Source organism: Hypanus sabinus, chromosome X1 (assembly GCF_030144855.1).
Source record: "Hypanus sabinus isolate sHypSab1 chromosome X1, sHypSab1.hap1, whole genome shotgun sequence".
NCBI classification, from domain to species: Eukaryota; Metazoa; Chordata; class Chondrichthyes; order Myliobatiformes; family Dasyatidae; genus Hypanus; species Hypanus sabinus.
This window is the reverse complement of record NC_082738.1, coordinates 42,825,683-42,850,391: the sequence shown is the minus strand read 5'-3', so window position 1 is coordinate 42,850,391 and position 24,709 is coordinate 42,825,683.

Below are 24,709 nucleotides of genomic sequence, written 5' to 3'. Positions count from 1 at the left end.
TACTTATGAAGGCCAATGTGACAAAAGTTTTCTTTATGACCCTATTTACCAAGATAAGTTCAAACATGAACAGTTAAGCCAAATGTACAAACAACATTGTACAGTCAGAATGCCCCTCATTCCATACATAACACTATGCTACTGTACCACACACCTTCCACTTACTGGTGCATAAATATTCAGAAGGCCATATGTGATGCATTATCATGCTATCTGCAGGAACAGCTATTGCTCAATTGATAGCTGTCTCACTTCTCAACAGAGACTTAAGAAACTGCAGATGCTGGAACCTCAAGCAAGAAAATAAACTGCTGGAAGAGCTCCTCAGGTCTGTGTTTGATATTTCAGGTTGAAACTCTGAATGAGCACTCGCAACAGGCTGTGGGTCCAAATCCAATTTTAGAGGCCTGAGCACAAACTTTTCAACTGCTATTCTAAAGCAGTGCTGATGTTGGGTGAGATTTTGAACCACAGAACACAAAAAAACTATATATCTGTATCTGTATCTCTATTTATCTGTCTATATCTATCTACCTGAAGATGAATGGCTGAATTTGGTCCAGTCCACCAATTCAAAGCAGTCCTGTAAGTGTTCTTCTGCCACCCGTGATCATGCCTTCGTGGTCCTCACCCCTGGTACTGCAGTGCCCAGTCTCTGCCTGTATCCAGGAGTAAAGGTACAGCCAGGTGATCAGCTGGCTCGCCTGTTGCATTAAGTATTCTTGATGGTGGTGTAACAGTGGTCAAGTGTGGACTTCTTCAGATTGGCCTGGTTGAAGTGTCCTGCAATGATTGAGAAGATATCAGGGTGCACTGTTGATCACGATATCAGTTACTCTGGTGTCAGCCTGATGGTTGTGAGGGGTGGAATGCACATTGCAACCAAGATGAAAGCAAAGAGCTCCCTCAGCGGGTAGAATGATTAGCACTTGACCTACAGATGTTCCAGGTTGGGGGAGTGGGACTGAGACAGAGCTGCCACATCTGTGCACCATAACGAGTTAATCTTGACTCAGACATCCTTGTTTTGTCCTTTACTTGTCACCAGTGGAAAGTGAAGCTCTTGGGCCAGTGTGCTGCGTCCAGAGTGCTGGGAGTGAGCAATGAAAACGTTCTCTGAGCACCATTCACTGGGTGCTCTACACTTCCGACTTTGCTGATTCTGAAGATGGCTCTTTTTTTTTTAAACAACTTGAAACAATGTTGTTTACTGCCATGTCTGGTTTAATTTGTAGTGGTTCTGAACAGAAATACTTGATAATACCCTTGGAGAGTTGTACACAAGAAGATGCCACTCTCCAGAGCCAAAACTCCCTTATGTTGTCACCTCATGGGCCATTCCAAACAGAATATCAACTTCAAAAGACTGTAAAATGTAATTGGAATTGCATTATTAATTATTCTTAGGAGATGGGAAAGCAACACACTAAATTCTTCTTAGCTTGTGTAACCACAATCAACTCACTGCCTAGCTGTTCTTGCTGAATTGGAATTTATCACATGTAATGAGATACAATGATGAACTTACAGTAGTTTTGCAAGACAGTGCTTGTTCGAGATGGACTCGTAGGAGAAAAGGAGCAGAAGAACTGTTAACTTTGAACTAGTTATGATATTGTGTGGTAGAACTAACTCATCATGGAAGTCATGTTATGTTGGGGAATAAAGATCAGTTGGCCACAGAACAATTTGAAGCTAGCCACTGTCAGCAACAAAAAGGAACGGGCTCCCTCAGTAACTCAGACCACATGCAATCTCAGCAAAACTAATGACACAACATTAGAATGTTGACTCTAAACCCTTGGTTTCTTGAAGGAAGAAAACATAGTGCATAAGGTCCCATTCTTAATCACAAGTCAGTAACAACGCAGGTAGGGTATAGACTGAGAACAAGATTAGGTATGGATGGTTCCTCCCTGTTCAAATAGCCTGGAAACAACTTGGCATTGTCAAGGCTTCAATGGCCACATTATTTGGTAGACTTGTACACCTCATTAATGCAAATATCTAATCATCCAAACATGTGGCAGCAACTCAGTGCATAAAAGCATGCAGACATGGTCAAGAGGTTCATTTGTTGTTCTGACCAAACATCAGAATGGGGAAGGTATGTGATCTAAGTGACTTTGACCATGGAATGATTCCTGGTGCCAGACAGGGTGGTTTGAGTATCTCAGAAATTGATGATCTCCTGGGATTTTTACAGACAACAGTCTCTAGAGTTTACAGAGAATGATGCAAAGAATGAAAACAGGAACATCCAGCGAGTGGCAGTTCAGTGGGCAAAAGCACCTTGTTAATGAGAGAGGTCAGAGGAGAATGGCCAGACTGGTTCAAGCTGACAGGAAGGTGACAGTAACTCAAATAACAGCAGCAGAAGACGACAAACATACATACAGTGGCCACTTTATTAGGTACGGGAGTTACTTAATAAAGGGGCCACTGAGTGTATTCATTACTGTCAGTTAGCAAGCAGGCAAGTTTACTTGCATAGCACTTTTCAAACACAAGGCAGTTCAAAGTGCTTCATATAGAACAAGATTTAAAAATCAAACATCAAATTTCAGACAATATGAAAAGAGAATAAGATCATACAAAAATAGATATGATAAATAGAAGTTATAGTGCAAGAGATTCTAATTAAAAGCTGTAGCGAAAAGAAAAGTTTTAAGCCTCAATTTAAAAGAGCTTAAGTTGGGGCAAACTTCAGACCCTCTGGAAGGTTATTCCAGATATGTGGAGCATAGTAACTAAAAGCTGCTTCATGTTTAGTTTGACCCTGGGGATGGCAGCAGACCTGCCCCAGACAACCTGAGAGCTCGGGAAGGTTTATAATGCAACTAGAGATAGGAGATGTATTTTGACCCTTGACACTCAGTGCTTAACCCAACCTTAACCTAACCTAACCTTAACCCAGTGGAGATGGAACCTAGCAAGGATTCACCTCTTTCTACAAGCAAAAGGAGAAGCAGCACTGATTCCAGTAAAAATGAAATGGACTTCAGTATCAACTTCAGAATTCACTACATTTTGCTCTCACAGTTCAGTTTAAACAGGTGTTCAGTTTTGTCAAGTGGACATTAGTGCTTTTAAAGAAACTAACAAATGACAGAAAAAAATGACTTGTGTTTGGTCCTGGCTTGCATTTGATTGGATATTCCAAAAGGTATAGAAGATTTTTTTTCTTGTTTGTTCATATTTTTGCAGTGTGGTTTTATCTCGAGTAGTTTGGTAAAAATTTCTGTTGAATGAAAGAAGGGCATTAAAGCTCTTGTCTTGTGCTAAGGACATAAAACAGTTTGTAAGGCCACAGCCTCACAACTCCATTGACTTGGGTTCAATTCTGATCTCTGGTGCTGTCTGTGTGGAGTTTGCATGTTTTCTGTGTCTGCTCCAATTTCTTTCCATATCAGAAAGAATTGTAGGTTAATAGGTTAATTAGCCCTGTAAATTGCTCCTAATATGTCAGTAAAGGGTAGAATATAATAGGAATAGTCTAGTACTGGTGTAAATAAGTGGTTGGTACAGACTCGATACGCAGACGGGTCTCTACAACTATATTAAAGGTTATGCACCATTATTTCTCATGCAACAGTTAAGTTACAGCAGTGAACTAGTTCTGTAAATACGTCAATTCAGTAGAATGTAAATTATTCTGACTCCAGTGAAAGGTGATGAGTTTACTTTGAAAATGGTTACAGTAAAACTTTATCCTGGCATGCTCGAGACCTTGCTGGGCTGGACTGAGCAGAGCTTCTGGACTGTTGGATGTTATTCCCAATCAATGCTCCAAGATTTTTAATCCACTCTTTTAAGGTGTTCCATATTTACATAGTTACATAGTACAATACAATTTCCACTGAACCCAAAAAGTTTCAAGAGTGCGCGGAAAACAGAATCAAATGAAGTTCAAGGAAATGAGAGTGACAGGGCCCTGGAGAATTTGTAGAGTGTATGGGATTTCTGAGCAATTGGATAGTGGATCTGTGGGAACAGAGGGATAGTTGACATTTTGGATTAACCCTGCATTAGGACTCTAGATTCCAGCATCTTTTGTTTCCATTTTTATGCCTCTCATGTTTGACATTGCTATCCTGGGAAAAAAAGGGTTGGAATTATACCCACTTCTAGCACCTCCTCTGGCAGCCTGTTTCAAATGCCCACCAGCCTCGGAGTGAAAAACCTACCTCTCACATTCCCTTTAAATCCTTCTTCTCTCACATCGAACCGATGCATACAAAGTTTCAGGCTCTCCTCTCCTGGGAAACCGTCTGTGACTATCACTGCCTCTCAGAATTTTATACACTGCTGTCATATCAACTCATCCACATCCCAGCCTCCAACGCTCTGGAGAAAACAATCCAAATTTGTCCAACTTCTTATTGTAGTTAATACTCTCCAAGCCCGGCAACATCTTGGCGTACCAGTTCTGCACCCTCTCCAAAGCCTCTACATCCAGAAGCCAGAAATGTACATAATTTTCTTCTGCAAAAGTCAATTCATGGCTTAACAATGAATAAATTTAAATCTGAATTGATTATTGTTAATTAATGACATTAAGGAATATGGGCAGCCAGCTATGATCAGATTAAGTAGCAGAACAGCTTTGAGAAGTGAAAAGGCCCTCTTCCTATAATCCTATGATGCTGTACAGCCACAGATTTTTATTGACTATTTTTAGATTTAAGCAATATCATATTGTCCACTGAGTATGCGCGCCATCATCAGTTCGAAGGAGAGTGCACATAACTTGTTTTTACCAATTCGTTACAATGCACTCAGAATTACACTTTAAGAGCAGACAGCCAGCTCTCCTTAATGACAAATTACTTGGACATGAGGTGAATATAGGAAATTCAGTAATGTCCTACAGCCTGTAATAAAAGTAGGCTTCAGTACAAGGCTTCTGAAGAATTTAGACAATTTAGAGCACATTAGAGAGCCATGTGATACCGATTAGATTCAAGGAGAAGAGAGCCTGCCAGAGATTAAGCCTGTCAGTGGAGAACATGCTGGAACTTTGCATAAATAGAAAGGAAAGGCAGCGGAAATGTCCCGTAAAATCCACACAAGGGAAATGATTAATTGCTCAGTCAAGCATTTATAATAAAATTCATATAACAATCATACTGTAAAAATATTGGAACTGTGCCTATAAACAGACAGGACTGTGTTTATAAAGAAACCTTTGGAAAACTTGATATCTCCAATTTGCAATCTGCATCATACAACAGAAAAAGGGCTGGGATCTATGGGACAGTGAATGGTAGGTAATCTTCCAGAATGGGAATGTTGCGAGACTCATTGTGAATTTTATGGTGAGGATATCATGACTCTGTAACAGGATAAAGATAGCTTGAGTGAACAGTTGGCAAATGGAGTCTCATGTAGGAAAGTGTGAGGTCATGCAGTTCGGCGAGAGGAATCAAAAGGTACATTATAATCAGAACGGAACGAAATTGCAACTCAGAGGGAGACATTCTTCTGCGTGAATCAAAATAAAGTTAGAAGGCAGGTGCAGCAAGTAGTTAAAAATACAAATAGCATATTGGTCTTTAGTGTTATATTTGAAGATAGGGAATTTTTGTTACAATTATACATGGTACTGATCTGTCCACACTGAGCAAATCACACACAGTTTTAGACTCCTTATTAAAAATATATTAGTATCTTTTTTATTATCTATTCAGATTTTTTTACATCAAATATTTACGTATATACACTCAGTGGCCACTTTATTAAGTACACATGTACGCGACTGGTTAGTGCAAATATCTAATCAGCCAATTTGGTGGCAGAAACTCAATGCATAAAAGCATGCAGACATGGTCAAGGGGTTCAGTTGTTGTTCAGACCAAACATCAGAATGCGGAAGAAATGTGACTTAAGTGACTTTGACCGTGGAATGATTGCTGGTGCCAGATGGGGTGGTTTGAGTAGCTCAGAAACTGCTGATCCGGGAATTTCACGCATAACAGTGTCCAGAGTTTACAGAGAATGGTGCGAAAGACAAAAAACATCCAGTGAGTGGCAGTTCTGGGGGTGAAAGTGCCTTGTTAATGAGAGAGGTCAGAGGAGAATGGCCAGACTGGTTCAAGCTGACAGGAAGGTAACAGTAACTCAATAACCCTGCTTTACAACAGTGACATGCAGAAGGACATCTCTGAATGCACAACATGCTGAACCTTGAAGTAGATGGGCTACAACAGAAGACCAAGATCATACACTCAGTGACCACTTTATTAGTTACAGGGGGTACCTAATAAAGTGGTCTCAATATGTATATATAGATATATACTGTATTTTGGAATCATACTGCAGTAATTTTATGTATTGCACTGTAATGCTGCCACAAAAAAAACAAATTTTGTGTTAGATGTGAGTGATGATAAATCTGATTTTGATACAGGCCTCTATTGCAGACTGAGAGTGGGAAAGGGCCAGGGAGAGGGGAATTGTGGTTGGGAAAAAGAGAAGGGAGAGGGGAGGGAGCAGAATACACCAGGGAACATTTTGAAATGATCAATACACCAATTGTTTGGAATCTAATGACCTTTCCTGGTGTCTCAGAACTGTGTGTCTCTGCACCCGCGCCACCCCTCCCCATGCGCCCCCGCCCTGGCATTCCTCCTCTGCCTTCTCTGAATAAATATGTCACAGTTGTCAGTGACTTCATCCTGCATGGGTGACTGTGTGCTTTCAAGAACATACTGGGGTTATACCCAAACCAGAAACCATGGATGAACCAGGAGATTCACAGTCTGTGGAGGGCTAGATCTGTTGCATTCAAGACTGGCGATCCACAACTCTGCATGACTCCAGATACAGCCTATAGAATACCACTATGAGAGTGTAAAGGTAATTCCATGTGAGGTTAAGAGACACAATCGGATGCATGGCAACAGTGGCAGGGTTTGAATACCATTACTTTCTATGAGGCAAAACCTAACAGCTTCACTCCCCAATTAATTGAACACCTTTTATGCATGTTTTGAAAGGGAGCATAAAGCTACACCTGTGTGAATTGATGATATTGTGACCTCTGTTTCAGAAGCCGACATCAGAACATTTGTGAAGAAGGTGAACTCCCACTGGGCTTCAGACCCCAATGGTGCACCTGGCAGGGTACTGAAAATCAGTGATAACCAACTGTCTGGAGTGTTCAAGGACATCTTCAGTCTTTCACTTATGCATTTGAAGGTTTGAGATAAACTGTTTTGAGAGGTTTGTCATGGTTAGAATTAACTCCTACCTGAGCAAGAACCTGGACCCACTGCAACTTGCCTACCAGCACAACAGGTCTACAACAAACACAATCTCTCTGACTATTATTTCAGCTTTGGAGCATCTTGGCAACAGTAATAAATACGTCAGACTCCGGTTCATTGATTACTGCTTGACATTCAAAATCATCACCCCCTCAGTACTGGTCAACATTTAAAACCTGGGCCTCTGTATCTCCCTCTGCAACAGCATCCTTAACTTCCTCAATGGGAGACCACAGTCTGTGTGGATCAGAAATAACATCTTTTTCTCACACTTCAACACAGGTGCACCTCAAGATGTGTGCTTAACCCACTGCTCTACTTTCTATCTACATTCTTGACTGTATGGCTAAGCACAGCTCAAAGGCCATCTATAAATTCACCTTTGACACAGCTATTGTTGACAGAATCTCAGAAGGTGACAAGGAGGTGTAAAGGAGTGAGATTTCTAGGCTGGTTGATTGGTGTCACAAAAGCAAGCTGGGACTCAACGTCAGCAAAACCAAAGAATTGATTATGGACTTCAGGAAAGGGAAATCAAGGGAACGCACACAAGTTTTCATTGAGGGTTCAGTGGTGGAGTGTGAAAAGCTTCAAGTTCCTGGACGTCTGTCTTCAGCCCATCACATTGATGCAATCGCAAGAAAGGCGATACCTCATGAGGAGTCTGAGGAGATTTGATATGTCAGTAAAGATTCAAGCAAATTTGGACAATTGTACTGTGGAGAGCGTTCTGAATGGTCGATTTACTGCCTGGTGTGGGGACCCTTATGTGTTGGATTAAAAGAGGCTGTAGAGAGTTGTAGCTGCAGTCAGCTCCATCACAGGCACAATCCTCCCCATCTTCAAAAGGTGGTTTCTGAAGAAGGCAGAATACATCATCAAGGACCCTCACCATCCAGCACATGCCCTCTTCTCGATACTACCACCAGGGAGGATGTACAGGATCCTGAAGACCCATACTCAATGTTTTAGGGATAGTTTCTTCCCCTCTGCCATCAGGTTTCTGAACACATAAACATTACTTCATAGGTTCAATAGGTTCAATAAGTACATTTCATGTCAGAGAAATATATATAATATACATCCTGAAATTCTTTTTCTTCGCAACCATCCATGAAAACAGAGGAGCATCACAAAGAATGAATGACGTTTAAAAACATCAGAACCCCAAAGCAACCCCCCCAGGTCCCCCCTCCTACGCACAAGCAGCAGCAAGGCAATGAACCCCCTCCCCACCCACCAGCAAAAAAAATCAGCGCCCTCCACCAAGCACTCAAGCATACAGCAAAGCATCAATGAAGACACAGACTTACAGTACCCTAAAGACTGTCCATTCACCCGGTAATTTGACATACCACAGTCTCTCTCTCTCTCTCTCTCTCTCTCTCTCTCTCTCCCCATTTCACAGTGAGAGGGGAGACATAACAAACAACCGGCTGACTATGATGTTAAAAAGTCTGTTGCATCGCTTTGTCCGAGCTCTGCACCCAGAGAATCAGCCCTGGGAAGGCTCTGGACACACGGCTAGCAGCTAACCTGCTGTTCCCCATGTTCTGTGTTCTCCCACAACATCTCAGTCAGGGGCTCCGGCCTTGAATCAGCCTGTCTCCAGAGCCATGAAAATCCAGAACCCTGAAGGCGCGCTAGCCTTCCAGGCCGCGTCCTTGGGATGTCAAAAAGCGGCCGTTTGTGAGGCCCTGGGAGAGTTCCATTCCCACAAAGAACTGAAGCCAGTGTGTAACTACAGGTCAGAGTCTTCAAAAGAACCCTGAAAGGGATAAAAAGGAGGTATCAAAGATAGAAATTGAGCCGTTTCCAAAGATGCAAGCAAAAGAGTCACTGTTTAATGCAATCTTGAATTTGCTCTGCCTCATTATTCACCTTTTGCACTATATGTATGTAGTTAGATATCTGCCTATATTGCATACAATTCTCTGATATTAAATGGAAATATTGAACTATTCCTGCTATAGGGACACCCAGAATTCACTCAAGATCTGCAGAGAGTTTCAGCACATGACTATGTCTACCAGCCCCCAGGCGCTCTACGCAAGAGGCCACTGAGACCCAGAGACCTCACTTACTGAACAGAGCCAAAAACGCCCGCCTTCCAAGATGAAGAGGGCATTGAAAACTGGAGAAGGTACAGGCAGAGATGCTGATGCTCAACGCTCAGCTGTGTGCTTATCAGCAAGATCTTCAGAAGCTCGAGAAGGAAATGATTCAGTGACTGCTAAGGAATCAGAAACAGGGTCTGGGCGAGATCCTTCAACAGGACCCCACCCTCCTGGAGCACAAAGGATCGACTACCTGCCCTTCTGTGTGCTCTACATCCCTCTTGCTCACCCTGGCCCGGTCATTGGACCCTATGATCTACAGATCCATTACCCACTCTCGGCCTGGCCTCCAGGTTTCTCTCCCTTCCAGCTGAACTATCCCTGGATCACCACCCACATGGGATCAGCGCACTGGGGGGCTGGCCAACCAGAGGCAGTAAGAATGCCATTGGGGACTATCTTCTCATTTCCCCAAATTGGACAAACTAGAAGAGGGGGAGGGAAATGTGCCAGAGCAGATCTGACACAAGAAATTACTTCCTTCCCCCCCACCCCCTCCCTAGCGGCCCCATAGTTCTCATTATCTCTGTCTGTCAGTGCTGACTTCGTGTTTATCAGGTGCACATGCTCGTTGCAAGAGTCCATTTTGGGGATGGGGAAGAGTGCGGGCTCCTAGAAAATGGTTAGTTAATTGATTTTGTTGCTCATTGTCATTGCAAGCTTATTGAGATGAATGTATTTGTGATTGTGAAGAAGGATGTGAATTCCTGTATTTGGTTTTGTGTAATTGTTCAAGCTTATGGTAACAACTTCCCCACACCCCTCACATTCCAAAGAATGGGTTGTCCTTTTTCTCCTGGCATAAGAAGATTGCTGATTACAGTTATTGTAGTAAGTGAAGAGAGAAGGAGACTGTGGTAAGGTGTATTACTTTTAGACTGATGTTTTGGAGCTGTAGTCCTAAGGGTCTGATGGTATATATCTGTATTTTTCTCTTTTGTCATTTTTGCTATTTTGCCATTTTTTTTCCACTGTAAATATTTTTGCACTTTTTACAAAAAGTTTTCCACCTTTTGGCACACAATAAACATCTTTGCACTGATTGAGCTATTGCGGCCTGACATCTGAGTTTTTTAAGTCCACACCTTCATCGGGGTATGTGACCCTCACCAAAACCCAAAGGTGTGACACCGCTCCTCTGCCTCCCGTGACCACCTCTTTGTTGTCCTTATCTCTGGAGCTTTGTTCTTTAGCGTCTGCCTGTATGCAGGTAGGAAGACAGACAAGTGATCAGATTTCCCGATATGTGGGCTGGGCGTGGAATGGTAGGCATTGCTAACTGTGGAATAGCAGTTATATAGTATAGTGGTACGTGGTATAGTATGTTGGGACTTCTGCTGCTTCAGGTTATAGGGTAAAGGTAACTTGGCAGAGATTTACTCAAGCAAGCCTGGTGGAAATCCCCGAGGATGATTTGAAATGCATAGAGGTGGCCTGTTTCTTGTTTGGTGATAGTGGCCTGCAGTATGTTAAGTGCCTGATTACAGTCAGCCGATGGTGGTATGTAAACTGCCATTTATCGCCCCTCCTTAATTGCTGTTGGGAATATCAACTCCTGAACCAATACAGTTCCCCTTTTTAAATTACCCCAACAGCTGTTGGGGATCAGAGGGTGTAGACCTGGTGACAGTGTAAGAGTGGAAATATATTTCCATCTCAGGAGTGTACAAATTGTGGAGCTCCCATTTTCTCAGAAGCCTCTCCTTTGAATGCATTTATATCTCATCCTTCAGTTCTTTTTTAATATCTTTTGTTTCATTGAACTTTTCAACTTTTCAGGTTTTTTTTACATTGACTAAAAAATGACTTTTAAAATATTTTTGGAATGGTATTGCATGCCTGAAGTATCTGTTGTGTTTTGACACCTGTGAAAACTGGCTAGTTTCGCTTAGGGGCTTAATCTTACTGACTGTGGTGGTTTTCTCATCAATTTCACTAGTGATGTGATTCAGAGCGTGTGAATTTAACGCTGCAGTTTGAAGACAGCACTTTGCAGAAAATTCACGATGGAGAATATAAGAAAATTGTGCCTGATCTCGTTTTATTAGACCATGCTCACTGTGGTTGGCCAAGTAGCCCAGCTGATAGAACTGCTGCATCTCAGTTCCAGTGATCCTGGTTCGCTGCTGTCTGTATGAAGTTCACACCTTCTCCCCGAAACCACAGGGTTTTGCTCCAAATTCCTCTCACATCCTAAAGCACCGAAAGGTTAGCTAGCCACTGTGGGTCCTCCCAAGTGAGTAGATGAGAGACAGGTTGCAATTCAGGAAATATAATTTAAAAAATAAGATCAGCAATAATTTAATCTGTCTTTAGTGATGTTTGTTGAGGAATGATCATTGAATGAAATGCCAGCGCTGCCTTTTCTGGTGGCCTTCAAATAGTATCATATCTCTGAAGGTGGCCAGAAAGGGCTTGGTTTAACATCATGAAGACATTAGTTCCAATAATGGTAACCTGCTTCAGTGCTGAATGACATAACCCAGTTTGTTGCTATGACAGTGTAGTGTTCCCTCATATTACACAGAAAAATGCAGGAATTGTCTTTTAACAAAACAACATTCTTTCGGTATTGTCCATCTAAAAATACCACCCCTCCCCATCCACACTGCACTGAAATGACAGCTTAAGTAATGTCAATGTGTCCAGAATTGGATTGAATCCACGACTTGATGACTGATGAGATAAGTTTGCTAAAACTGGAGCCAGTTTTGGCAGATATTTAAAAAGACTTAAAGATTAACTTTATTTCTACATCGAAACATATAGTGAAATGCATTGTCTGCATCAACAACCAACACAGTCCGGGGATGTGTTGGGGGCAGCCCACAAGAAACGCCATGCTTCCGACGCCTACAACTTACTAATCTTAACCAGTAGGTCTTTGGACTGTGGGAGGAAACTGGAGCATCTGGAGGAAACTCACACATACACGGGAGAATGTACAAACTCCTTACAGACAGTGGTGTGATTTGAACCCTTCCACCGCCGCTGTAAAGAGTTACGCCACTGTACTGCCCCTTGGGACAAATTAAAATGGACAAAACATAAACATCTTGTGTTCTGAGTTTCTGCTGATCATAAAGCCTGACTAATCTGAATGAGGAATAACAAAATCAATTTTTCTTCATTGGAACTGGTCAGGTAAGCTGTCTACCACGTAGTTGAGCTCAAACTGATTTCAGAGGAACATGCCCACTTGACAGTTTAAAGCCAAAAGTAGCTGTCTAAGTGAGTTGTTGAAATTGAAAAAAAATCTTTGAAGTGGAATAAAACAGAAAAAGAGGGAACTTCTTCACTCAGAGGGTGGTATGAGGTGCCAGTGGAAGTGGTGGTTGTGGGTTTGATTGCAACATTTAAGTGGATAAGCGCATAGATGGGAGGGTTACGGAGGGCAATGGTCCAGGTGCGGGTTGATCAGACTAGACAGAATAATAGCTTGGCACAGACTAAATGGGCTAAAGGACCTGCTGCTGTGCTGTAGAGTGTATGACTCTAAAATCAGGAAACACTCAGAGGGTCAGGAAGAATCTGTGAAAAGAGAGCTAATGTTTCAAGTTTTTGGTGTGAAGTCTCAGAACATCCACAGATTTTGATTTTCAAACTCAGAGGTGGAGCATCATCTCCAAACAGTCTTCCTCATATTGCTTCAGTGACCTGATACTGTACTTGGAATGAATTTGTGTTGGTACAAAACAAAGCCCTTAGATACTTGCAGCAGGTGTATTGTAAATACAGCAATCTGCTAGAGAGCTTAACGAACCGAGCGGTATCAACGAGGGGAAGTGGAATTAACATTTTGAGTCTCAGGACTGACACAGAATAGGGGAGTTTAAAAAGGAGAGGGGGATGACTGGTGGACTGAGGAGGAGTGAAGGATAATGGGCAGATCGAGCAAAGTGAGAGACAGAGATATGTGGATGATAAACCCCCACTTCTTTGTGCTTCTGCCTTCCCTTTTCTTAAAAAATATTTTCTTCTGAATCATTGTAATACTGAACTATTTATAACCAATCAGAAATTGGATTAGAAAACTATTGGAATAACAGATTGTTACATCAACGGATGCAAAGAAGGTAATTAATTATGCAAAGAACTTGAAATCCTCAAAGACAAAATGGCTTAATGGTCCTTTTAAAATGCATATCCATATCCAATTTAAATTTCATTTATTTTAATAACTATTTGTGAACACTTTCTAATTGTCTGAGCATTTAATTATATTTGTTAAAGATCTATGATAATATTTATACAGGGAAGTGATGCCCCCAGACAGATCCCTGTAATATTATCTACACAAGTCACACCAGCTGTAGCTGGCAAGAGAGAAGACTTAATTGAAGTGCAGGAAACGATGGTGCACTGCCCCTGTAATGAGGTCAATTGCTATGATTTGGGGGCATGGATTTAATTGGTATAAGAATTAGAAATTGAGAGAGAAAGAAAATTCTTTTATCCAAAAAAACAATGGTGATGTGGAACTCACGATATACTTACTGCAGAAGCTCCCAATGCATTAACAAGCTATCTGGAAGGAGACTTGACATAAAAAACCTACAAGTTTATGGATGATGAGATCGAAAGGAGGATGATAGTTCTTTCTCTGTTAATGTGGACACTGTAATGACCTTCCCCTGAGCTGTAACTTTCTGTGATTCAAGTGTTGACTCAGTTGAGATCAGACCTCTCAATGTAGAATAAAAGAAAACAACATAAAAAGCTTCTTGCTGCTGCCAAATAGCAGGGAGGCTCTTCAATAAGGGCAGATCAATACTCAGCAAGAGTTGATTATTGATGACGTAAAATGTAAAGCAATTTTAAATGGGAAAAAAGGGGATTGTATGATGAACAAATCAGATATCAATAAATGCGTCATATTTTACTGACTTTTTCAGTGTCATGAGCTGGAAAATGGATTAAATCCAGAAGACGTCATGACCATTTCTGGGTCAAATTGGTGCATTTCACAGAGAACTTTTGATCAGAAGTCAGTGACTTCCACGCTGCGGTCAGATGGGGTCTTATTCCCTGTGCAGTGCTGCATGTGGAATATTGCAAGAGCATGTGCACCACGTTGTGTTGCATGTTGGTCGTACACACTCCCAAGCCATCCATCATCTTAGTCATTGTGAGAGGGGAAAACTGCACATGAGAATCTTATATAAACTCTATCACCGTACTCTCATAGAACATTCCAGCATAGGAATGGCCCTTTCACAAACAATGTCATGCCAAACTAATTGAAAAGTAATTAAATGACTAGCTGATGCACCATCAATAATTCTCGGAGACTGGAAGTGAACGATAGGCTTTTATTAACAGCGAAAAGGGAGCACGACATCTCGAAGACTGAGGGAGGAGCAGTGCCCCAATCGCCTTTATACAGGGGTCTGTGGGAGGAGCCACAGGAGCAGTCAGCAGAGGGGCGTGTCCAGACAGGTATACATAGTTTACCACATTCACCCCCCCACCTTTGTTTTAAAAGAGAATCCCCACAGGGCTAAGTTTCTTACAAGTATATTTACAGATTAAGTCTATCAGGCGGTTGAGTCTGTCACTGCGATCTACGTAGCACCGGTGGTTATTGCACCAGTGATGGTGGTGATTGCACCGGAGACGGTGGTTGTGCTGGCTCCGGCCTGACTTGAGGTGCCAGCCCATCAGGCATCAGTAACCCCTCATGCGTGTGTGTGGCGCCCGGTATGGGAGTGTCGTGAGGAGTCTGTGTAGGTCTTGGCTTGCACAGTGTCTCGTGGGTAACATCAGTGGGTACGGGGTTCATAGTCACCGTGGAGTGTTTGGGGTAGGGGTCTGGTGCTCCTGGGGGTGCCAGGTCGCAGATGGAGACTGTGTCCTCCCGCCCATCAGGTAAGACCACGTAGGCATACTGGGGCTTCGTGTGTAGTAGGTGAACCCTCTCGACCAGCAGGGAGTATTTATTGCTCCTCGCATGTTTCTGGAGCAGCAATGGCCCTGGGGACATCAGCCAAGCCAGTAGGGTGGTCCCAGTGGCAGACTTCCTGGGAAAAGAAAAGAGTCGCTCATGAGGGGTGGCATTGGTGGACGTGCATACCAGGGAGCGGATGGAGTGGAGTGCCTCGGGGAGGTCCTCCTGCCAGCGAGAGACCGGCAATCCCTTTGACCTAAGGGCTAAGAGTGTGGCCTTCCACACTGTGGCATTCTCCCTCTCCACCTGTCCATTCCCCCGGGGATTATAGCTCGTGGTCCTACTAGTAGCAATACCCCTAGCCAGCAGGTACTGGCACAGCTCCTCACTCATAAACGAGGACCCTTTATCACTGTGGATATAGCAGGGATATCCGAACAGAGTGAAGAGCTGGCGCAGGGCTTTTGTGATGGACGTGGCAGTGGTGTCGGGGCAGGGGATGGCAAAGGGGAACCGCGAGTACTCGTCGATAATGTTAAGAAAGTACACATTGCGATTGGTGGAGGGAAGGGGCCCCTTAAAATCGACACTCAGTCGCTCAAAGGGGCGGGTGGCCTTGACAAGTTGTGCCTTTTCAGGACAGTAGAAGTGCGGTTTGCACTCAGCGCAGACTTGACAGTCCCTGGTCATCGTCCTGATGTCCTCCAGGGAGTTCGGCAGGTTCCGGGCTTTCATGAAGTGGAAAAGCCGGGTGACCCCGGGTGGCAAAGATGTGCATGGAGGGTGTATAGCCGGTCGAGCTGTGCGCTGGCACATGTTCCCCAGAATAGGGCATCAGGGGGCTCATTGAGCCTTCCTGGCCGGTACAGGATGTCATAGTTGTAGGTGGAAAGTTCCATTCTCCACCGCAAAATTTTATCATTTTTGATTTTGCCCCGCTGTTGGTTGCTGAACATGAACGCAACTGAGCACTGGTCGGTCAGCAAGGTGAACCATTTACTGGTGAGATAGTGCTTCCAGTGCCTAATAGCTTCCACTATGGCCTGGGCTTCTTTCTCCACCGCGGAGTGCCGAATTTCAGAGCCTTGGAGGGTACGAGAAAAGAATGCTACTGGCCTGCCTGCCTGATTGAGGGTAGCAGCCAGCGCGAAGTCAGAGGCGTCACTCTCTACTTTGAAGGGAATGGTCTTGTCCACCGCATGCATCGTTGCTTTGGCAATGTCCCCTTTAATGCGGCTGAAGGCCGCACAGGCCTCAGCAGAGAGGGGAAAAGTGGTAGACTTGACCAGGGGGCGGGCCTTGTCTGCGTAATGGGGGACCCATTGGGCGTAATAGGAAAAGAAACCCAGGCACCCTTTGAGGGCTCTGAGGGTGGTGGGAAGAGGGAGTTCCAACAGGGGGCACATACTGTCCGGGTCAGGGCCAATGACCCCGTTCTCCATGACATACCCAAGGATAGCAAGTCGAGTGGTTCCAAACACACACTTGTCCCTGTTATAGGTGTGGTTAAGAGCTTTGGCCGCTTGGAAAAACTGTTGGAGGTTGGTGTCGTGATCCTGCCAGTCGTGACCGCAGATGGTGATGTTATCCTGTTATGGGAACGTGGCCTTCAGTTGGCACTGGTCCACCATCTGGTCCATTTCCCTCTGGAAGACAGAGATACCATTCGTGACACCGAAGGGGACGCTCAGGAAGTGATAGAGCCTGCCACCTGCCTCGAAGGTGGTGTAGGGGCGGTCCTCCGGGCCGATGGGGAGCTGATGGTAAGCGGATTTCAGATCTATGGTCAAGTACACCTTGTACTGAGCTATCTGGTTGACCATATCCGCGATGCGGGGTAGAGGGTACGCGTCAAGCTGCGTGAACCTATTGATGGTCTGGCTATAGTCCACGACCATCCTATTTTTCTGCCTGGTCCGAACTATGACCACCTGGGCTCTCCAAGGACTTGTGCTTGGCTCAATGATCCCCTCCCTGAGCAGCCGCTGCACCTTTGACTGAATGAAGGCCCTGTCCCCCGTGCTGTACCTCCTGCTTTTAGTTGCCACAGGTTTACAGTCGGGGGTCAGGTTGGCGAACAGCGGTGGGGGAGGGATCTTGAGGGTGGAGAGGCTGCAAGTGGTGTCCGTAGCGCGGCTGTTGGCATGGTGTTGGGTGGGATGTGCAGGTCGGTGTGTGTGTGTGATCAGTAGCGGGGTATATGACGAAGTCCCACAGAACTGGGGATTTCTGACAGTGATTGGTGGGAGGGGCCCGTCATACTCCATTGTCACACTTTTCAGGTGGCTGCGGAAGTCGAGCCCCAATAGCACAGGTGCACACAGTTGAGGCATGACCAGTAACGCAAAGTCCCGATATTCTGTGCCCTGCACCACCAATGTTGCTACACAACCCCCCCGGATGTCTGTTGTATGCGACCCAGAAGTCATGGTGACCCGCTGGCTTACCGGCCGTGTCACGAGTCCGCAGCGTTGCACCAAGTCCAGGTCAATAAAACTCTTAGTGCTACCTGTGTCAAACAGGCAGCTAGTCCTGTGCCCCTCCACCAGGATGTCCATCATTGACCTTGCGAGCTGGTGTGGAGCGCTTTGGTCGAGGGTCACGGAGGCCAGAGTTGAATCACTGTCTTGGGGCCCAGTAAACACCCATGGGTCGGAGGCAGGGCGAGGTGGTGCCGACAAAGATGGCACCCCATGCCTCGCATGCAGCAGTCAGGCAAGATGGCGACCCTCATGCCTCACACGCAGCGTTGCTCGACCCCACTCGCGGTTTGGACTTACAGGCCTTGGTGAAGTGGCCCTTCTTTCCACAGCTGGAGCAGGTGGCTTCTCGGGCCGGGCATTGTTTTCGGGGGTGCTTCTCAGTCCACAGAAGTAACACTTTGCAGACTTGCGACTGGCAGCAGCTGAGGTCGATTCGCCGGCGGGTTGCGGGGTCTGTGGTGTCCATGAGGCCAGCGGGAGATCACATGCCTGGAGAGCGTCAGCATTATGCAGAGCAGCCTCCAGTGTGTCGGCCAGCTTGATCACCGAATGTAAGGTAAGATCAGCGTGTTCCAGCAGCCGTTGGCGCATGTACACTGACCTGATCCCCGTAACGAAGGCGTTTCTTACTAGCAGCTCCGCATGCTGTTCTGCCTTCAGCCCCCTGCAATCGCAGGCCCGCACGAGTGTCTGTAGGGCCCGGGCAAACTCAGCGCTCGACTCTCCTGCCCGCTGCTGCTGTGTCACTAAGCGATGTCTTGCGTAGACAGTGTTCACCGGCCGCAGGTATTGTCTTTTGAGGGTGTCCATCGTGCCCTGGTAGTTTGGTTGGTCCCTGATCATAGAGTAGATCTGTGGACTGACCCTGGAGAGGAGAACTCTGTGCCTTGTGGCAGGCTCGGTCACATGAATCTCCTCCAGGTATGATTCGAAGCATGCTAGCCAGAGTTCGAAAGCATTGCCAGCTTCCTGGGATTGAGGGTCGAGATCCAATCTGTCGGATCGTAAAATGCTCTCCATGTTTTAAAATTGCTGTTAATAAAATTGATGCACTATCAATAATTCTAGGAGACTGGAAGTAAACGATAGGCTTTTATTAGCAGCAAAAAGGGAGCACGGCATCTCGGAGACTGTGGGAGGAGCAGTGCCCCAATCGCCTTTATACAGGGGTCTGTGGGAGGAACCACAGGAGCAGTCAGCAGAGGGGCGTATCCAGACAGGTATACATAGTTTACCACATGAGCTAGATTAGTTCCTCCTGCTTACACAAGGCCCATATCCTTCCATTCTCTATACATCTGTGTGCCTGGCTGAGAGCTTCTGAAATGCCTGTATTGTACTACACTTGGCAGCACATTCCAGGCACCCACAATTCTCTGTGTAAAAAATCTTGTCCCACACATCTCCTTTGAATTTATACCCTCCCACCTTAAGTTAAAATAAAATCTGGAGAGAAAAGCTGCTATTAGTGATCGTGACCATGAAGCTACTGAGGTTTTGCAAAAAAAACTTTTGCTTTGAGATTACATGGGATGTTTCTGAAACCACATTTGGATGTGGAGTAGTTTAGGTTTCTGTTTGTGAGGAAGGTTAGGCTGGTCCTGGACTCAATGTAACACAGGGTAACAACATGTCCTAAGATTTATCTAGAAATGTTCAGTCTCTCAAGTTTATTTTGACTGGCACAGGTTTTCAGCCTGCTGTGATTACTTAAAGCAGACTTCCAATTAGCACTTATCGCTGGGCCCTTGTGTGAGTGTTTCAAGAATGATTCAGCTCATGGTGCCACTGATATTCTGTTGGAATTTAATTGAATAGGTTCTTGTTTCTGTCCTAAACATGAGAGTCTGTTGTTCCCCCGCACCTGGGTGCAGTCATTTGTCAGCGCACACCATGACTCTTTGAGTATTGAAATGCAACTAAGGAAACTAACTGGGCTTTAGAAGAATGAGGAGTGGTTTATTAAGAAGTACAAGGGTTTTATTTCTACCTTTTCCAAGTTCTGATGATAAGTCATGAACAAGAAGTATTAACAGTCTCTCTACATATGCTGACTGACCTACTGATACCTCTAGCATGTTTTGCATTCATTCAAGTTCCGTTCGTGTGGATACCAAGCGACTATTTCCTTTCAGTGCCAGTTTCAATTTTAGTGGCTATTCGTTATGGCTTTCAGTTCAGATTTTTTTTATGCTGTCTATAATTGTTGCTTTCAGTTGTGAGGGACCTGAAGGAAGTGATTGACAGCCAGATCAACACGAGATCCTTCTATTTGCAAGGAAGGATATACTGGTCCTAGTGTCAATGTGATGCAAGGTAACAACACTGATTCTTGGAGTAATGAAAAGCACGGAGAGCAGGTTCCAGCATCTGCAGAATCTCTTGAGTTTATAATTTTCCAGAATTCCCTTTGTTTCAAGAACATTACTGTTACAATGGTGTATCATTCCACTATACAATTAAGGTCAAAGAAGGAAAACAGAAATTTAAAGACAATCTTGCTTACTGCCTATTTAGCAAATCTGTAGAACGGTAAATGTAAACAGGATCAATGGATAAAAAAACTCTGCAAATGTAGTTATAAATAAATAGCAATAAATTTAGTCTCTCGAAGTCCGAGAAAGACGAATGTGTTGCGCAGTCAACGTCTGTGGGCACGCATATGACTTCTGAGGCCGAAGTCCGAAGCGCAGATACGGTCGCAGGTGGGGCAAGGAGCACCGCCTGTTGGGGCAAGAGCAGACACCTTCCTGCGTCTTTCTTGACTCGCCTTGAGGTGCTGCATGCGCCAGTTGGCTTGGAAATTGTTTGCTGCCTTGGAGCATAGATTGCACCACTTGGACCGATCAGCAGCAGTGTGTTCGAGATCGCGGGGCTGGAGTTTAGCCCACTTAAGGTTTGACTTGAGGTTGTCCTTGTACCTCTTCCTTGGGCAACCTTGGGCACAGTTTCCCTGCTCCAGTTCTCCGTAGAACAAATGACGCGGCATTCTGGACTCATCCATGCGGATCACGTGGCCGGTCCATCTGAGCTGAGCCTTCAAGATCTTGGCTTCAATGCTTGTTGAATTGGCTCGGTCCAGGACTGTCAGGTTGGAGATATGGTCTTGCCAGCGGATTTGCATGATTGATCGCAGAGTGCGATTGTGGAATTGTTCAAGCTGTTTGACATGTCTGCGATATAGTGTCCAGGTTTCACTGCCATATAAAAGTGATGAGACCACAACAGCATTGTAAACCTTCAGTTTAGTGGAGGGGCGAATGTCTTTGTGCCGCAGAACTTTGACCCGAGCCTTCCGAGTGCCTGACTTGCTTTCTGGATCCTTGACGTGATTTCTTTATCAAGGGCACCGTCGCAGGAGATGGTACTTCCCAGGTATTTGAAGTTGTCAACGTTCCGTAGTTGTGTGTCATTGATGGTGATGCATGGCTGTGGCGGGACGCTGTTAGGTGCAGGCTGCAGGGGGACCTCTGTTTTATCAAGGCTAATTGTCAAGCCGAACAATTTAGATGCGGTGGAGAATCAGCTGACCATTGTTTGTAGGTGGTCCTCTTGGTGCGCCATGAGTGCACAGTCATCTGCAAAGAGCGCTTCTATGAACAGCTTTTGGAGGGTCTTTGTGTGTGCTGCAAGGTGACGTAGGTCAAAGAGTGACCTGTCCAGGCAGTATTTGATATAAATGCCCAGGTTTAGGTCTTTGACGGCATGCATTAGTACTTGAGTGAAGAAAAGGGTGAAAAGTACTGATGCAAGCACACAGCCCTGCTTAACACCATTGGAGATGTCAAATTTCTCGCTAGGTTCGTCAGCTGAGAGAATCTCTCCAGTCATGTTGTCGTGGAAGAGGCGTATGAGGTTGATGAACTTTGGAGGGCAGCCAAGTTTCCTGAGGATGATCCACCAGGCTTCTCTGTTGACAGTGTCAAACACTTTAGTCAGATCAATGAAGACAAAGTACAAGTTCATGTTCTGCTCCAGGCATTTCTCCTGCATTTGTCTAACAGTGAAGATCATATCCACAGTACTGCGTTTAGGCCGAAAGCCCCATTGCGATTCTGGGAGGTTTCCTTCGGATACTGTTGAAATAAGTCTATTGAGGATGATGCGAGCCAGGATTTTACAGGCAGTGCAAAGTAGGGAGATGCCCCGGTAGTTCCCACAGTCTGTGCGCGGGCCTTTGTTTTTGTATAGGGCGACTATTGCAGCATCCCGAAGGTCGGGTGGCATTACTTCCGCTTCCCAGATACTGACCAGGACGTCCTGGAATGCTTCGAGTGACTCCTGGTTGAGGACTTTGAACAGTTCTGCAGGAATGCCATCCTTGCCTGGTGCTTTGCCACAGCCCATCTGTTTGATGGCTGTGCTGACCTCGGTCGGGGGGGGGTGGGGGTGGTGTTGAGGTGCTCATGGTCGAATCTGGTCGAGTACTGTCTGGTTGACAGCGGTGGGGCGGTTCAGGAGCTGACTGGTGTTCCTTCCACCTGGTGTTGATGCCCTTTTTGTCCTTGATAGGCGAGGATCCATCTGCAGAAAGCAGAGGAGCTATGCTTGGCTTTGAGGGACCAAAGACAGACTTGATGGTGTTGAAGAACTGCTTGGTGTTGTTTGTGTCAGCATAGTGCTGAACCTCTTCTGCCCTCTTATTCCACCATGTGTCGCGCATTATACGGATTTCCCTTTGAGCGAGTGCCTAATAGGACTTGAATCTGTCCTTTGTGCAGGTGGAGTTCGGGTCATCCTGCCATTCTTTGAATGCCTTGTTCTTCTTGGTGAGTAGGTCATTGATGATGGTGCTACTCTCATTGAACCAATCTTGGTGGGTGCGCTTTCTGCGGCCTGGGGTTGATTTTGATGTTTCAGTTATAGCATTTTTGAAGTGGCTCCATTTCTGGATTGGGTTACCTGTGAGTGGCTGGTTTGTTGATAGTTTCTATTTAAGAGTATTTTGAAATTCGCATAGACACGGAGGGTGCTGAAGTTTGGAGGTGTTAAAGGATGGCTGTACTGCCTTTGGACGCTTTTTGTGAGATTGAACGATGTGTAGCTTGAGGGTGGTGCGGAGGAGTCTGTGGTCCGTCCAACACTCTGCTCTCGCATGGCTCGTGTAATGACTACGTCTCGGATGTCGTGTTGACGGACAATGACATAATCGATCAGGTGCCATTGTTTGGATCTAGGGTGCATCCATGTTGTCTTGAATTTGTTGGCCATTCTGAACACTGAGTTTGTGATAGTGAGGTCATACTCTTCACATTTGCTGAGAAGCAGAAGGCCATCACTGTTCATCTTCCTGACTCCATGTCTGCTGAGCACTCCACTCCATTGATCATGGTCTTGGCCGACTCGGACATTAAAATCTCCCAGCAAGATCAGCTTATCACTGGCCGGCACTGAGCGCAGGATGGAGTCAAGGGCAGCGTAAAACTGCTCTATGGTTTCAGTAGGGCTAGTGAGGGTGGGGGCATAGGCAGTAATGATAGTTGCACGTCTATTTTGACTGAGGGGCAGACGTAGCTTCATCAATCTTTCGCTGATGCCAACAGGCAGGTCGGGGAGCTGTTTCATCAGGGTACTCCTTATGGCGAAGCCCACTCCGTGGATCCTGTCTTTGTTCTGTGCCCTTCCTCTCCAGAAGAAGTTGTAGCCGCTGGCAAGCTCAGTGATGGATCCCTCATCTGCAACCCTGGTTTCGCTCAGTGCTGCGATGTCAATGTTGTAGCGAGCATGTAATAACAAGATAAAAAAGTCCTTAAATGAGTTTAGTTATCCCCTTTTGTTCAAGAGTCTGATGGTTAAGGGGTAGTAACTGTTCTTGAACTTAGTGGGGCAAGTCCTGATGGCAGCAGTGAGAACAGAGCATGGCCTGGGTGGTGAGGATCTCTGATGATGGATGCTGCTTTTCTATGACAATGTTTCATGTAGATGTACTCAATGGTTGGGAAATTTTTATCCATGATGTACATGGTCAAATCCACTACCTCTTGTAGGATTTTCCACTCAAAGGCATTGGTGTTCCCATACCAAAATGTAATGCAGCCAGTACACTTTCCACCACACATCTATAGAAGTGACAAAAGAAGAAGACAAAAGAATAGTGAATGTTAATAAATGGACTTGTAGAAGTCATTTGATAAAATCTTTTTCATTGAAAATCATTAAATTGAGGGGAATTTATTTTGAATGTGCAAGAGTTTACACATGCTGGAAACTGGAGAAAGAAACTGCTGGAGGAACTCAATGGAACAGGTAGCATCTATGGAGAGATATAGACAGTTAATGTTTCAGGTTGAGACCCTTCATCTGGACTGTGTTTATTAATCTGGCTCAGAAATCATTCTGATAAAGGTCTTTTCATCCAAAGTATTAATTCTGTTTCTCTCCACACGGAGGCTTCCTAGCCTGCTGAGCACCCATGGCATTTTCTGTTCTAGAAGATAGCAGAGAAGCTGGAGATGGGGAATTGTGTTTCAAACTTTCCTAATGCCATAATACTTAGAATAGCTAAAGACAATTCTAGGTTAAAATACTAGTTTGGAGAATGGCAAGTTTCCATCAGATGCAAACTGGTTTGGTCCAAGTGAATTATAATCAAAGTGTGGTAGTCAAGGTTATAATTGAACAAGGTGCCATTATTTTAGTCCTTATCGAACCACAACTACAGGAGGAGGAAGGGTAGGGAGACAAACCAGAGCTTTGTGAATGACTAAAAGGATAAAGAGTAAACTAAATAGGCAGACAAGATAAAACCTGCAGATGCTGGAAATCCAAGCAACACACACAAAATGCTGAAGGGACTCAGCAGGTCAGGAAGCATCCATGAAAAAAAGCATGGTCGACATTTTGGGCTGAGACCCTTTGAGAGGAAATGACAGATGCTGTTACATACTTGTTGCTATTATATACTTTGACCACACACTTAGTTGGAAATATCAGCTGAGATATTACATGATAAAT